At 47.2% G+C, this 6,000-nt stretch overlaps 1 protein-coding gene across 2 annotated transcripts in view; it reads right to left on the reverse strand.

The window, feature by feature from the left end:
• The window catches only part of LOC125643047 (small ribosomal subunit protein uS14-like), a 39,575-nt gene extending 36,310 nt beyond the window's left edge, over nucleotides 1-3,265 (reverse strand). Inside the window, exon 1 of one of the 2 annotated variants that reach the window (XM_048865111.1) lies at nucleotides 3,179-3,265. The gene's annotated coding sequence lies outside the window, so the exon portion shown is untranslated. The remainder of the gene's footprint in view (nucleotides 1-3,178) is intronic. The other variant, XM_048865110.2, reaches the window with a different exon arrangement.
• Nucleotides 3,266-6,000: the final 2,735 nt, after the last annotated feature.

Genomic DNA, 6,000 nt, shown 5'->3' on the forward strand with positions numbered 1-6,000 from the left:
GAGGGATATTGTCAAATCTTCAGCCAACTCTAATCTGTTATTTAGCTGACTGTCATCACAATCTGACAGATCATATGTTGCTTTCCTAGTGATTAATCACTGTTTCAGAGACCCTTATCTTACACCTCTTTAAAAGAAAATGCATCCATTCCACAAGGAGACAATGCAGTGCACTATGATCCCTGCAAAGGGTGCGGGGAGGGGGGAAGACATCCACTTTAGAGAGAGGTTTATATATGAAATAATGGGGCAGAGATGTCCCTTTAACATCTGTCTCAGCCACACAGAGTACAGAACATCCCACACAAGAGGGTGACTGGACTGAAGAAGACAATCAAGGTGGACAATGGAAATGAATGATCATTCTGGTCATGGTCAAAACATAGACCAGTGACCATCAAGCACCATATTGGATATTTCAGACTGCTGTAAGAACAAGTGAGAAAAATGCCCCTAACTACAAACCAGACCCTGCTTCAAGACTGGAATTATCCTGGGAATGTCACCCAGAGGATCCCAAATAGTAGGATTTGTCCTGCAAGATGGATTAAGAGGACTCTAACTGGGATTGGTGATTTGCATCTTCATACTGTGATGTACTGTCACAAAGCCCTAATACTTGACATATTTGTGACACTTTGCCGGGGACTAAAAGATTCTGACAAGAGAATCCTTTAACGCCTTCAGAGACCTTAGGGTTATAATAAGTACTCTCCCACTTTTAAATTTGATATCACAGTCTGCCACAGGGAGTTGCAAACCTGCATACAAGACCAGGTTGAAGCGACTAGCAGAGCACGACCCTGGACCCAGCAATTCCTCTCAGATGAGATGCAGAGAATAACAATGGGCAGCTTCTCCTCATGCCCACCAACCTCAGATGGAGAGTACCACAGGGCTCAGTGCAGTCCTTAGTATTGACATGAGATCGTGTGGCATTCTTCTGAGATAGTTGTCAGCAGAACATCGATGACACATCGCTTTACAGTGTGATCAGTAGCTCACGAAAGCTCATGCTCAAATAAATTGGTTAGTCTCTAAGGTGCCACAAGTCCTCCTTTTCTTTTTACTGTCACAAAGGTACTGCAAAGGTGCCGCAGCAGATTCCTCCTAATGAGCCTGAGGAAAAGCAGAGTGCTGCTGATGGAAGGGAAAACTCCATGAGGAGCTAAACAAGACACTGATCTTCATACCCTTCAGCAAAGTAGTACAAATCCTTAGAGTCCTATTGGACCAATCACTAACCCTAGTACCCAGGCAACAGAAATAAGAGCCACCTGCTTCCACTGGCTTGATAAGAAGTGGTGCTCTTCTTGGATGAGGATCGACCCCCAGAGGTGCAGGCATTTGCCAGCTCTTGACTGGATTATTGCAATTCCCTGCACCTAGAGCTAGAAGAGGAGGGAGCACAGCCCACACCCTGAGCAGAACAAGCAAACAAATGTACACCACACACTAGTGCTCCTTAGGATCCTGCTTCCAGGGCCAGTGCAAGGCCCTAGTATTGATCTTGAAGGACCTCCATGGATTAGAATTCATACACATCAGAAAGCACTTGACTACACTGTCACCGTGCCTCAGTGGGTCACACTGAGAATACCAGATTCAGGACAAAGTGCTAAGAAATAGGGCAGACACACCCCAAAACTGGTGGTGGTTCTCCCATAGGATATATCAAACCAGCAACTAAAAATGTGTTTGAATGACATCTTTTAAACAAATAAGCTATTACCAGCAGGACAGTGGGGTGGGAGGAGGTATTGTTTCATATTCTCTGTGTGTATATAAAGTCTGCTGCAGTTTCCACGGTATACATCTGATGAAGTGAGCTGTAGCTCACGAAAGCTCATGCTCAAATAAATTGGTTAGTCTCTAAGGTGCCACAAGTACTCCTTTTCTTTTTGCGAATACAGACTAACACGGCTGTTCCTCTGAAACCTATCTTTTAAACAGTGAAGTAAAGCCACAGCAATATCTTGTATATTCGGAGAGCAAAGGAGGCGTGTTTTGTGCCCCATGTCGCTTATTCTGAGGGATCTCTAGTCTGGCAACGAGTGGATACCATGACTGGAAAAAACATACCAGCTCGACTACGTGAACATAAAAATTCGACTGAACAAAAAACGTGTACTGACAATGGTGAAGAGAGGTGAGATATCCAGAAGAATTGATACGAATTTAAATTTTCAAATGGAAGAAGACATTATTTATTGGAGAAATGTGTTGAAGAGGATTGTACCAGTGGCAAAGAAATTTTCAAGCAGAGGACTTGCATTTAGAGGTAAAGTGGAAAAATTTGGAACACCTTATAATGGCAATTACATGATGGCCCTTGAGCTTGTCGCAGAATTCAATCCATTTTTAGCAAATCACCTTGCACGTTATGGAAATGAAGGTTGAGGTAAAGTATCTTATCTTTCATCCAGTGATGAGCTGCCAAAATCTTAACAGGTTCCCTCCTCACGCCACGAGGGGTTCGTTGCCCACCCCCGCCCCCCGGGACTCCTGCCCCATCCAACCCCCCCGCATTCCTTGATGCCCCCCCGACCCCTGCCCCATCCACCCCTGTCCCCTGACTGCCCCCAGAACCGGGCAGGAGGGTTTTGTGGGCCACCATAGTGGGTGCCCACCCCACCCCTAAGAGCCAGAGGCACCTGCCGGGGGTGAGGTGGGGAGTCCTGGAGGTGCTTACCTGGGGTAGCTCCCAGGAAGCATCCAGCAGGTCCCTCTGGCTCCTAGGGGCAGGGGAGCATAGCTGGGGGGGAGCGGAGGAGCGGCCACTCCCCCACTGATCACATCAAAAGTGGCACCTTAGGTGCCGACTCCCTGGGTGCTCCGGGGCTGAAGCACCTACAGGGAAAATTTGGTGGGTGCAGAGCACCCACCGGCAGCTCCCCGTCCCGCGCCCAGCCCCAGCTCACCTCCGCTCCGCCTCCACCCCTGAACGCACCACCCTGCTCTGCTTCCCTGTGCCCCCCGCCACCCCGCCGGCTTCCCGCGAATCAGCTGTTCGGCAGGAAGCCGGGGAGGGCTGAGAAGCAGGCGGCAACTTCCCATTCAGGCCGAGGGTGGCGGAGGGTGAGCTGGGACGGGGAGCATTTCCCCTGCACCCCGGGTTATCTGCTGCAGCGCGGGCGGCCCTCCTTGCCCCCCCCTCCACACACAAACCCCAGCTCACCTCCGCCTCCCTGGGCCTGAGCAGGAAGCCGCCGCTTGCTTGTCAGCCCGCCCCGGCTTCCCGTGTGAACAGCTGATTCGCGGGAAGCGAGGGGGTGGGGACAGAGAAGCAGAGCAGGGTGGTGCGTTCAGGGGAGGGGGAGGAGGCGGAGCGGAGGTGAGCTGGGGCTGGGGGTGGGGCGGGGAGCTCCCGGTGGGTGCTCTGCAAATTTTCCCACCAAATTTTCCCCTTGGGTGCTCCAGCTCAGTGTTTATACTTTATGAAATGCTTGAAAATTGCTACGTGCATTAAGCTCACTTATAACACCTGTGTCCCATGTGATGAGGTGATATTTATGTGCTTGCTCTGTAACTGTAAATCACCAGACAGGAGAGAAGCATTAACAGGTGTGAAATACTCCAACAGGAGGTGTTATGTCCTGCCCAACAAAGAAAGCCCATCAACATTGGATGAACTATTGTGGAACCATCAGAAGACAAAAGATTTTGTTGATTTCTCCCTTCCACCACCACCCCCTGCCTGCCATGAAGAGGAAGTGCAAGTCAATTCCTCTCATTAGCTGAACTGGCAGCTCAGAGAATGGGGAAAGGGAATAAAAGTCCCTGACAAGAAGAAACTCTCTCTGCTGCATGGACTCTCAGGGGCAAGGTTTTCTAGGCATAAGCAAGAGATCCCTGGTGTTTAGTCTGGGTTAGCCCTAAGGAATATATAAAGCTCTCTTATTGTAGAAGTTTCTATTACCTTTTGAAACTTAAGACTGTAATACACAGAAATGAATGTTTACCTGCTTTTACCTTGTAAATAATCCTTTTATTTCCTTTTCCTAGTTAATAAATATTTAGATAGATATAGGATAGGCTACAGGCATGGTCTTTGGTGTGAGATCTAAGGTGCAACTGGCCTGGGATAAATGACTGGTCCTTTGGGACTGGGAATTATCTGAATATTGTTGTGATTTTTGGTGTTAAGGTCTATTTGTCCCAAAGGCAAACTTAGCTGGGTGGCAAGACAGATCAGAGTACACAAAGGGGTTGTCTGTGACTCCATGTTAAGGCCGATATAGTGCCTGAGGAGTTTACATTGGATAACTGGTTAGTGAAATCTAAGTATAGAACTAACAAACAATTTGGGGTTTGTGTCCTGCTCTTTAACAGTTTGCCCTGAGCTTGGCACCCACACTCTCAAGACACTGCAAGACAGCTTGACATGGCTGTCTAGGCAACAAAATGGCAGATGAAATTCAACATTGATAAGTGCAAAGTGACGCACATTGGAAAACACAATCCCAATTATATATACAAAATGATGGGGTCTAAATTAGCTGTTACCACTCAAGAAAGATCTTGGAGTCATTGTGAGAGTTCTCTGAAAACATCCACTCAGTGGCAGTCGAAAAAGCAAACAGAATGTTGGGAATCATTAAGAAAGGGATAGATAATAAAACAAAAAATATCATAATGCCACTATATAAATCCATGGTATGCCCACCCCTTGAATACTACGTGCAGATGTGGTCACCACATCTCAAAAATATATATATCAGAGTTGAAAAAAGTACAGAGAAGGGCAACAAAAATGATTAGGGGTATGGAACAGCTTCCGTGTGAGGAGAGATTTAAAAAAAGGACTGTTCAGCTTAGAAAAGAAAGGAGTCAGGGGGGATATGACCGAGGTCTATAAAATTATGACTGGGGTGGAGAAAATGAAGAAGGAAGTGTTGTTTTTTTTCTGGTTCACATAATACTAGAACAAGGGGCCACCCAAGGAAATTAACAGGCAGTAGGTTTAAAACAAACATAAAAAAGTACTTCTTCACACAATGCACAGTTAAAGTGTGGAACTCATTGCCATGGGCTGTTGTGAAGGCCAAAAGTATAGCTGGATTCAAAAAAGAATTAGTAAGTTCCTAGAGGATAGGTCCATCAATGCCGATTAGCCTAGATGGTCAGGGATGCAAACCCTTGCTCTGGGTGTCACTAAACCTCTAACTGCCAGGGACTGGATGACTTGATAAATTGCGCTATTCTGTTCATTCCCTCCGAAACACCTGGCACCAGTCACTGTCAGACAGAATACTGGACTAGATGGACCATTGGTCTGAGGCAGTATGTTTGAATGTAAGGAGGTTTTATGGTTGGTTGTTCTCCTAAAGGCAGCTAATCATCATAGAATATCAGGGTTGGAAGGGACCTCAGGAGGTCATCTAGTCCAACCCCTGCTCAAAGCAGGACCAATCCCCAACTAAATCATCCCAGCCAGGGCTTTGTCAAGCCTGACCTTAAAAACCTCTAAGGAAGGAGATTCCACCACCTCCCTAGGTAACGCATTCCAGTGTTTCACCACCCTCCTAGTGAAAAAGTTTTTCCTAATATCCAACCTAAACCTCCCCCACTGCAACTTGAGACCATTACTCCTTGTCCTGTCCTCTTCTACCACTGAGAATAGTCTAGAACCATCCTCTCTGGAACCACCTCTCAGGTAGTTGAAAGCAGCAATCAAATCCCCCCTCATTCTTCTCTTCTGCAGACTAAACAATCCCAGTTCCCTCAGCCTCTCCTCATGTGTTCCAGACCCCTAATCATTTTTGTTGCCCTTCGCTGGACTCTCTCCAATTTATTCACATCCTTCTTGTAGTCTGGGGCCCAAAACTGGACACAGTACTCCAGATGAGGCCTCACCAATGTCGAATAGAGGGGAACGATCACGTCCCTCGATCTGCTCGCTTTGCCCTTACTTATACATCCCAAAATGCCATTGGCCTTCTTGGCAACAGGGGCACACTGCTGACTCATATCCAGCTTCTCGTCCACTGTCACCCCTAG

Source organism: Caretta caretta, chromosome 9 (assembly GCF_965140235.1).
Source record: "Caretta caretta isolate rCarCar2 chromosome 9, rCarCar1.hap1, whole genome shotgun sequence".
NCBI classification, from domain to species: Eukaryota; Metazoa; Chordata; order Testudines; family Cheloniidae; genus Caretta; species Caretta caretta.